Source organism: Choloepus didactylus, chromosome 13, assembly GCF_015220235.1.
Source record: "Choloepus didactylus isolate mChoDid1 chromosome 13, mChoDid1.pri, whole genome shotgun sequence".
NCBI classification, from domain to species: domain Eukaryota; kingdom Metazoa; phylum Chordata; class Mammalia; order Pilosa; family Megalonychidae; genus Choloepus; species Choloepus didactylus.
The window spans coordinates 430,899-441,282 of NC_051319.1; the positions used below are offsets into that span (position 1 = coordinate 430,899).

The 10,384-nt window shown below is 47.5% G+C and overlaps 1 protein-coding gene and 1 pseudogene across 3 annotated transcripts in view; one reads left to right on the plus strand and one right to left on the minus strand.

Moving 5' to 3' along the window:
- The window catches only part of SNAP47 (synaptosome associated protein 47), a 156,114-nt gene that overhangs the window by 97,920 nt on the left and 47,810 nt on the right, over window positions 1–10,384 (minus strand). The window contains exon 1 of one of the 3 annotated variants that reach the window (XM_037801008.1): window positions 6,700–6,935. The exons of 1 other annotated variant lie outside the window; for it this stretch is intronic. The gene's annotated coding sequence lies outside the window, so the exon portion shown is untranslated. Of the gene's footprint in view, window positions 1–6,681; window positions 6,936–10,384 lie in introns of those variants that run through there. One more of the 3 variants, XM_037801009.1, reaches the window with a different exon arrangement.
- Window positions 7,079–8,106, plus strand: LOC119507833 (annotated as a pseudogene).

Here is a 10,384-nt window from a genome sequence, read left to right on the forward strand (position 1 = left end):
GATTCCACTTAAATGAAATATCTAGAATAAGCAAATTCAGGGAAATGGAAAGTTCATTAGAATTTACCAGGGGCTGCAGGTAAGGGGGAATGGTGAGTTACTGCTTAATGGGTACAGAGTTTCTGCATAGGAAGATGAAAAAACTTAGGTAATAGATATAGATGATGGTATCTATCTATATAGATATAGATGAATGTAATTAATACCACTGAAACTGTACACTTAAAAATGGTAAAATGGGAACTCTGTACTTCCTGCATGATGTGTCTAAAAACCTACAACTGTTATAATGAAAAAATGGTACAGTGGTGTATTTGTTGTATGTATGTTACCACAATAATTTTTTTTCCCTAAGCTTGAATAGTTTTTTTTTTTTAAATCTTCATTTTATTGAGATATATTCACATACCACGCAGTCATACAAAACAAATCGTACTTTCGATTGTTTACAGTACCATTACATAGTGGTACATTCATCACCCAAATCAATCCCTGACACCTTCATTAGCACACACACAAAAATAACAAGAATAATAATTAGAGTGAAAAAGAGCAATTGAAGTAAAAAAGAACACTGGGTACCTTTGTCTTTGTTTCCTTCCCCTGTTTTTCTACTCATCCATCCATAAACTAGACAAAGTGGAGTGTGGTCCTTATGGCTTTCCCAATCCCATTGTCACCCCTCATAAGCTACATTTTTATACCACTGTCTTCGAGATTCATGGGTTCTGGGTTGTAGTTTGATAGTTTCAGGTATCCACCACCAGCTACCCCAATTCTTTAGAACCTAAAAAGGGTTGTCTAAAGTGTGCATAAGAGTGCCCACCAGAGTGACCTCTCGGCTCCTTTTGGAATCTCTCTGCCATTGAAGCTTATTTCATTTCCTTTCACATCCCCCTTTTGGTCAAGAAGATGTTCTCCGTCCCACGATGCCAGGTCTACATTCCTCCCCGGGAGTCATATTCCACGTTGCCAGGGAGATTCACTCCCCTGGGTGTCTGGTCCCACGTAGGGGGGAGGGCAGTGATTTCACCTTTCAAGTTGGCTTAGCTAGAGAGACAGGGCCACATCTGAGCAACAAAGAGGCATTCGGGAGGAGGCTCTTAGGCACAACCATAGGGAGGCCTAGCCTCTCCTTTGCAGCAACCGTCTTCCCAAGGGTAAAACCTGTGGTAGAGGGCTCAACCCATCAAACCACCAGTCCCCTATGTCTGTACCACAATAATTTAAATTAAAAAAATAATAAAAAACAAAAACAAACTTTAAAAAACTGTACACTCCCACCTTTGAAAGCTCTGTAAATGAGCTCAGAAATTTATGACCCTATGTAACTGGAACACTATGACTGTTTTCTGAGCTGTTTAACACTTCTTGACCTTTGGTATAGAAGACTGGTGTCATCTCTTTCAGGGGCTTGGATACGTAAGTTTTAAGCACAAGTCTTTCCCCTGGCATATATTATGATCACGTTTATGAATAGGGTAGAAATGCATGGGAGGTCAGCTTTTCCTTTTGTGAAAATATATCAAATTGTATGAAATAAAGCAGAGGGAACCTCAAAGCAAAATTTATCTTAACTGAGCCTTTCTCAAGTGAGAGAAACACTCACTTGAGCACTCTACTTTGGCTCTTTTTTTTTTTCCCTTAAGACAAGGAAACAAGCTCAGTATGTGATGACCCACATACCTATCCTCCCAGTAAGCCTAGTGACCACTGGTGAGGTCACCAGTAAGCAATGTGCTCAGTCTGCTAGTGCTATTTTACCACCACCACCAGGTATGTCACTAGAAAGCTATTTGGACACTGAATAATAGAAAAGGTATCTATTTCTCAGAATTGTGAGAGGACTAACCACATAAAATGCAAACATGATTTTCAAAGTACTTAGTGACACCACTGTGTTTCCAAAATCTAAGACAGACATGAAGGTGAGGTGAGGGGCCTCAGGCCTCTATCACTCCCCTGTGCTTGCAGCACTTGTCATCTCTAACAGCAGCTTTGCTCCTAATTCTCCCAGCTGACCACCATCCAGCCACACTGCAGAGGCCCATAAACAACCTCCCACTCCCCACCCCCAGATTCAGCTACCTGGCATTAGGGACTATATCTCGTTCACTGCCATATCCCCACTACTTTGAGAGCTTGATATAGCATGGAAATCAATTTTAAATTACCGATGATTTGACCCTGAGCTAGCACTCTTGAGCATGTACTATGGGAGGGCATTCCATGTGCACTGAGTGAAATTATGTACAAATTTCCAGAGAATTACTGAGTTTTATTCTCCTGGCATCACTGCATCAGAGAAGGCATGCTGTAATGCCAATTCCAGCTCTGCCAAAAATTTTATGACTTTGGAAAAGTTACTTCACCTTCTGGTCCTCTGCTTCTCCACCTTTAAATTCGCTAGAAGCCCTAAGAACCACACCAGCTTGAAAATACTCTAAAATTAAAACAAGAAAAAAAAGGAAAAGAAAGAAAGAAAGAAGAGAAGAGAAGAGTTAGGAGGAGGACAATCAAAACACTCCTCATTATCGGGACAAAAAATAAGTATGAGAAATTTATTATTAAATAAATTTATACCCAGGAAAAAGCACAAGGAAACATGTGGCCATGACTATTCCCACCCACAGATTTCCATGGCACCTTTCCCAACAAACGAAGTAAGCAAAAATTAAGTGGAAGGGCAAAAATGAGAAAAACATTCCCATAACGCATTAGAATAAGCCCATGCTCTTCTTCCCTAACTCGCTCTCAGGTGAGGACCTTAACTCAGGCTCCACTGATGGGAGCCCCTCACTTCCCACCTGTCCCTAGATGTCCCCACACACAGGGCAGGGGAAGCAGTGTCCCCACTCCTCTAGAAGGCTAGGGCTCCCTTTTGTTGTGCTTGATCCCAGCCCCTCTCGCTCCAGCATCAACTTCTCCATCTCTCCTACTGATGGGCAAATTGTTTCTGTAAAGTATAGTAAGTATTTTAAGCTTGTGGGCCATATAGTCTCTGTAGAATGGCAGCATGAAAGCAGCATGAAAGCAGCCACAAAACAGTACATAAACAAATAGGCACAGCTGTAATAACAGAACATGATTATCTAAAGCAGGTGGCAGGCCACATTTGGCCAATGAACTTGAGTTTGCTGAACCCTGGTCCTAGACCATCTCAGCAGTTTACAAATATGCTCCAAGATCTCCATCTTAAAAACATACAAACAAAAGGCCCTCTCCTTACCCCACACCCTTCTCCAGCTACTGCTCCATTCGTCTGCTACCCTTCTTAGAAGACTCTTCTGAAGAGACACTCACTGCTTTCCTGTCCTCTCCTCATGTCTACCACCCAACCACCTCCTACAGGCTTGTGCCCCACCACCCACCAATTCTGCTCTGGTCAAGGTCACCCAGAGCTTCCAGCTGGCCAGACCTGATGCCCATTTCTATCCTAACTTCTGTGCAGTGCTAAGTTCCTCAAGTCCTCCTTTGTTCCGACTGTTACAATCTGGAACCCAGATCTACCAGAGAAAAGACTTGAAGACCTCCACTGACCCAGTGAATTGGGAACTGAATTAGGAAGGGGAGATCCTGGCAAGACATCCCATGGGTGTCTGCTGCTAACCCAAGAAGTGAGGTTCAGGGGGATGGAGTCTGTGATCACACGGGATGCATCAATAATGTACTACAAGTTGTACAATGGGTCTCTTTCAGCATTTCCATCAGACATGTGCCCCATGAGTGAGTCTCAACTCATAAGTAAACACCCTATTTTTAGTTAATTTCCAAAGTAACAGAATAAGCAACACTTTACACACCTTCCAATAACTCCTGACCAACGGAGGCTTAGTCAGAACAGTGGTGGCAGTGTCTCCACCGTGGCCGTTTTGCTTTTTCCATTACCTTCACCTCCTCTCCCTCATACCCCTCTTTCCACTCCCTCAGAAGCTCCCATTTTCAACCTGGGAGGCTGAAATACACTATGTTTGGGGGCGTTTTATTCCAACAACATGGCCTGTTCACATGATGTGCCCTGTCAAATACCTTCATCCTAACTTTTCAGAGAGGAGAATGGAGATTTTACATTACTCTTACTGTTTTTCCTGCAAAGTGCTATCTTTAACCCCCATCCCCACCTGTTTTTTTCCTGGCTCTTTTTGAGGTATGTGTAACTGGGATGTCACAAGCTCTGGGCAGTGGTTCTAAACTGGCCTCATCCCATCAATTTCTGATTCAGTAGGTCTGGTGGGGCTCAGGAATGTGCATTTCTAACCAGTTCCCAGGTGATGCCAGTGCTGCTGGTCCAGACGCCACACTTTGAGAACCAATAATTTGAGTGTTCCAGCCCCAGCTCAGCCTCTCACTACTTACGTTAGATCCTTAATGAATCTCTCCAAGCCTCATCTGTGCACTAGTGAAATACTGCCAATGCCAGGGGGCCACCTTGCGGAAGAAGCACAAACTATCTGGCCCAGACTAAGTGCTCAAGAAATAAGAGCTCAATCTCCTACCCCGAGTCAGTGGTTCATTTGTCCCCCAACAGTCTTGAGGAGCATACATGTGGACCCGTTGGCCCCAAACTGCCTCTTTCTTAGGAAACTTAATCTTCACCAGAGCTTCAGAAACTCAAGGAATACTGAAACTCCTCCCAGGCAATGTCAACTGAATTTCTATATTTCTCCCTTGAACTATACTTTGAACCATACTTCCCAAATCTTCAAGCAATTATGAACACTGCTTCTGACACCATTCCCATTTGCTTCCCATGATCTGCACTCAACACAACTGAAATTAAATAATTAAGGAACATCTGGTCAATGAGAGTAAGATGCTGACAGTTAAATTTTTTAAAAAATGGTTAAGAAAATCAAACACATATACATATATAAAATAGAACGTATGCATATGTGTAGGGAGGGAGGAACAGCAAATGAGAAAAAGAGAAGTACATAAATAAATGCTGGGAAGGATAGGTTCTATATAAAAAATAAAAAATGGTCATATCTGGATAGGATTGTGGACAATCCCACACCTCAGCCACACAACTGCTGTTCCAGTTTGCTAATGCTGCCGTTTTGCAAAACACCAAAAATGGACTGGCTGTTATAAAGGGGGGTTATTTGGTTACACAGTTACAGTCTTAAGGCCATAAAGTGTCCAAGGTAACGCATCAACAATACGGTACCTTCACTGAAGGTTGGCCAATGACGTCCCAAAATCCTCTGTTAGCTTGGAAGGCACATGGCTGTCACCCGCTTGCTCCAGGGTTCTGGTTTCAAAATGGCTTTCTCCCAGGACATTCCTCTGTAGACATCTGTGGGTGTTCTCTTGGTTTCTCCCAGGCAAACTCTGGGCTAGCAAAAGTCTGCTTGCAACAGCCGTCTCCAAAATGTCCCTCTTGGCTGCAGCCATCAAGGGGTACACAACTCCAAGCATGTCTAAGCATCAGTGTCAGCAAGTGTCTGGGCCTGTGTGGCTCTCTCTTTTAAAGCACTCCAGTAATTAAATCAAGACCCATGTTGAATGGGCAGGGCCACACCTCCATGGATATAATCTAATCAAAGGTATTACCTACAGTTAGGTGGGGCACATCTCCATGGAAACAACCTAATCCAATGATTCCAACCTAATCAATGCTAATACCTTTGCCCTCAAAAGACTGCATCAAAGAACACGGCATTTTGGGGGACATAATACATCCAAACCGGCACAAGTGCCATGTGGCAGATTGGGAAGGGACCGTAACCCATACAGACCAGCACAATCCCTGCACTTGGCTCCACTTGCCACAAACATCTCTCCACCACTTGTCCCGATCTCTCCTGTGTTCTTGGCTCCCACTTGAAAACCCTCCTCTACCTAGCCTCAGACTCTCCAAAAACTCACTTTCCTCCAAGTCCTCCCTCACAACTCCCCAGGACAAGGTCATCTTCTCTCCATCTTTCCCCACACTGCTGTCCTTCCAGGTCGACTTCATATCTCTTAGAAAGAGTTCTCCCTTCAACTCCCCTCCAGGAGGGTTTCAGCCCCAACATTCCCAGGACCCCCCCCCCATCCCACTGAGGGTAAATAAAATGAAATGTTCTCTGCTTAATAAAGAGGAGGCAATCGCCCCTCCCTTCCCTTCAGGGTATCTCCTTAAAAACATAATAGATTCTCCTGCTCAGGAATTAGAAGAACCTAGTCTGCCTATTTCCTAACGCAAGGCCACAGGCTTCCTGACCTTTGGCACTGTAAACACACACCTTCAAAATGAACTCAGGAGTCTTTCTCCAAGTGAACAGGAGGCCATCACAAGATGCATCTATTTTTCTCTCAAGACAAGAGAGGTTTTAATTATTTCTTTTACTTCATATACTGTGTGAAATTCTGCCCAGACTCTGTACTCTCTCGCAGACTGCTTACATACGTGTCATCTGTAAAGCTTATACAATCAAATGTTTTCTTTTTTTTTCCATATCGATGTGCATAGGTCTATGTTGCCAGAACTTTTGCTTCTCCCATCCTGAATGGGGTAGCCCCCATTCCCCGCTCCCGGCCCGCGGGTGTGTGCAATCGCCAATCTCAGCCTCCACGCCCCCACACTGTTATTTCAGTCCTCCTCTCATTCCCCCCAGAACCCCTCCAAGTCCCCACCGGCCCCCCAGGTCCCTCCGCATCTCCTCCAGGTCCCCACCATCCCCGTCAGATGCTCACCCTTCCCCAGGACCCCACCTTTGGCTCTTCAGCCCACATCACATCGCCTCCCGCCAGCCCCTGGGCCACTGGGGAGAGGAGGGTCGCCGGGGCAACCTCAGCGGGAGGGACTGTGCGGGAAGAGAAGGCCGAAAGGGTTTGGAGCAGAGGCCCCGATTGTCGGCCAAATGCACCTGACGAACTCAGACTCCCAGCGCCCTTTCTGAGGCGCCCGGGAGGAGGTGCTCTGAGCCGCTCAAGCGTCCGCGTCTGGAGATAAGGGGCGGCGATGGACGGCAAGGCGCATGCGCAAATGTCCTGGCCCGGTGCGCTGTCGATATGGGATCGGACGGGAACGCCACGCGGCCGGACACTTGGTTCCGTTCGGCTGCGCATGCTTGCACCTTGCAGTCTCTTTTTCTGGCTGGTGCCCTCGGCTTCTACGCCGGAAGAGGTTTGTTTTCTTCTTAAGTTATTTCCTGTTTCATCTCCCGGTACCGAGTAAAGAATAAGCAATTGGAATCCGGGAGTCCGGGTTTCGAGCCCCGCTCCTTGCCTGGCTCGGTTTTGACTCCTGGGGGCCGCGGGGCGCCTGGTCCCGCAGCCTCCCTCCGGGCGGCGACCACCGGGGCGCGGGGGATGGACAGGGAGACGCGCGTGTTCGAGCGGAGAGGCACTTCCGTGGCCTCCACGGGTGTCTCCCGGGCGGAGCCTGCCGGACCCGGGCGCGCTGACTTCATCGAGAAGCCGGACTCCTTCTCCTACGCCGATTTCTTTAAGGGCTACCTGCTCCCCAACCTGCCCTGCGTTTTCTCCAGCGCCTTCACGGAGGGCTGGGGCAGCAGGAGGCACTGGGTGACGCGCAGCGGGAAGCCCGACTTCGATTATTTGCTCCAGAAGTATGGTAAGGGCAGACCTGAAGGGCGTGAGGGTCGTGGGATGGGCGTTTTCCTCGCAGCAAATTCCAGAACGGGATTAGAGCCGGTGCCCTCTGACCCCTGCACCTCCTCAGAGTTCCTTCAGCTAAGGTCAGTTTGCGGAGGGCTGCAAAGGAGGGAGCCATTGGGGATTTGGGGGAGGGCAAAGCATGAGTGGCTCCCTCGGAGGCTTCACTGGATGACAGTGTTGACAGTGAGCTGGAAGGCCCGTGGTTGGAGACAGGTAGTTCAGCAAGAGGCCAGACCAGGGTCAGTGAGGATGGACAGGCGTGGATGACTCTCAGAAAAACCTCATGTTCCGTGTGCAGAGCACAAACTGCGCATGCCCTTCTTGTTTTAGGAGACATGGTTGTACCTGTTGCAAACTGCGGAGTGCAGGAGTACAACTCGAACCCCAAGGAAACACATGCCCCTCAGAGATTACATTAGTACTGGAAAGAGTACATCCAGCAGAACTACTCCTCTCACGGGGCTGTCTGTACTCAAAGACTGGCACCTGTGCAGGTAAAGGGGCTTCACATACTGACTGTGGTTCAGCCGACTTGCTAGAACTGAATGAACCCTGAGCTTGACTGACTGTGTGGGCCCACAGGCGCATCCAAAGTTAGGAGTTTAGTCAAGGTGAAAAAACCAGCTCCTCAGCAAGGCTAGAAGTGTCATTCTTTCTAAACATTGACATCTCACAGTGCCTGGCAGGTGTTGGCCACTGTGAAGAGTGTGAGCTTCGTGCAAGTGCAGTCACACACTTCTATCTTGTTTGCCCAGAGTTGCCTGGATCCCCTCCTCTGCCCCACCCTCCATATCTAACTGGCAGCCCCCAGCCTTAGCCACTTCCTTCTAGATGCCCCTGAAACCAGCCTCTCCTTTTCCTCCCCCTGCTTCTTCAAATCAGGCCCTGCCTTCTCTGCCTTAGTTGCTGCTGGGGTTTCCTGATATAACCACCTCAAATCTTCTCCTCCCTGCTAGTCTCTCTAAAGGTTGTCAAAATGATTCCTAGCACAACCATGTCCTGCCCCATGTTTGAAATCGTCACTGATAAGACCAACAGAAAACTCTGTAATACGTGTTCCGAATCTTTCAAGGTCTGTCCCCACTTATCTCATGCTTCTTCCACCTGGGGAGCTCCCACTTACCCCTCAAGATCCTATTAATATGATGCTCACTCTGAGAAATGCTTATCCTCTTGCAGGCAAGGTGGTTCCCCCAGCATGGACCTGACTCCTGCCCAGTGATCCCCCTCTCTGTGGGAATCCACAGGTTTAGTTCAGTTTCCCTCTCTACAGTGTCCTTTTCCCAGTAGTAGAGACCATGATGGTCATTTTAGATCCCACCCCCTGGCACAGGGCCCAGCTCATAGCAGGTGCTCAATATGGAGTGAAAGTATAAACAAATGAATTCTTGTTTTGCCCATGTGGAAACTAAGGCTCAAAAAGGTGAAATGAGACTAGAGGCCAGGCCCTCGTGATTACCAGGACAATCCAGTAGTGCATGACAACAGCTGGCACCTGGCACCCCAATGCATAGCATCCTCGGAGCTTTTTGCCATACAGCATTAAGCCAGTTAAAACCATGGACCCAGATACATTAATGCGCTGATCCCAGCACTCAAAGAGCTCCTGTTCCAGTAGTAGAGATGGACACATGTGCCTAAACACTATCATGCACTGTGGACTCAGGTTTCAAATGAGCTATGAATGGTGTTTTGGATAAGTTGTCCCAAATATTGCATGGGACATACTTATACTAGAAAATCATTCCTTATGTATTTGAAATTTAATTTTGACAGGTGTCCTGTATTTTTATCTAGCAGCCCTAAAAACTAAAAAGGACAGAAGCCTGGGATTTATTAAAAAATAAAAAGTACAGAAGAAGGTCAGTAGAGGTCATAAAGGAGGTAATAAATGAGCAGGGTTTTAAGGATGAATGAATAGGAGGGTTCCACAGGTGCACAAAGACTGACAAGACAGAGGAACAGCATGATGTTTTGGGGGTTTCATGCTACCTAGGCATTCTCCTCTCATGCCTCTGGCCAAGTTAATAGTCATCTGTCCACATGTGTTCTTTCTAAAGGGTCTCCCCGATGGAGGACGTGTAACCCTGCCAGTGTTCTCATCAGACTGGCTGAATGAGTACTGGGACGCCCTCGATGTGGAGAATACCGATTCGTCTACATGGGGCCTGCAGGACCTGGTAAAGCTGTTCCACACCACTTTGAGCCTGGGTGCCATGGTGCAACATGATGGGCTGCAGGACCTGCCCTTCCCCTCTCTGACTGCTCTCCACTCCCACATCTCTAGAACAGCTGCCTCCTCTGACCTTCCCTACTAGCATCTAAGCCTTTCCCTAGAACTCTTGGAGATCCCATTAGCAACGGTCCCAGACTTGGGCTGCAAAGCTTGGCATTCCAGGCCCTTCCTATTTGGCCCAGCCCATTTTTCTCCTTCCCCTCCTTCCACCAGAGCTGTGCAGCTTCTGTGGAACATTCTAGGGGACGGGCAGGAGGTTTGGACCACCCACTGAAGGTAGGCCAAGCTCCTAAGGAGCAGGGGGGTTCCTTAGCACAGATGTTAGAGCTGGGGACCATTTGTCCCACATGAATGAGAGGTGACAGCCTGCTTTACTAGCAAGGCCTTTGGGATGCTTAAGCCCAGAGAAACGCTCGCAGAAACCAAGCCCATGCCCAGCCCTTAGGGCATGAAACCAGGAGCTCCGCCCAGGTCGCGTTCCATGCCGACATCTTCCGCTCCTTCAGCTGGTCTCGTGAATATCTGCGGGAGGAAAAAATG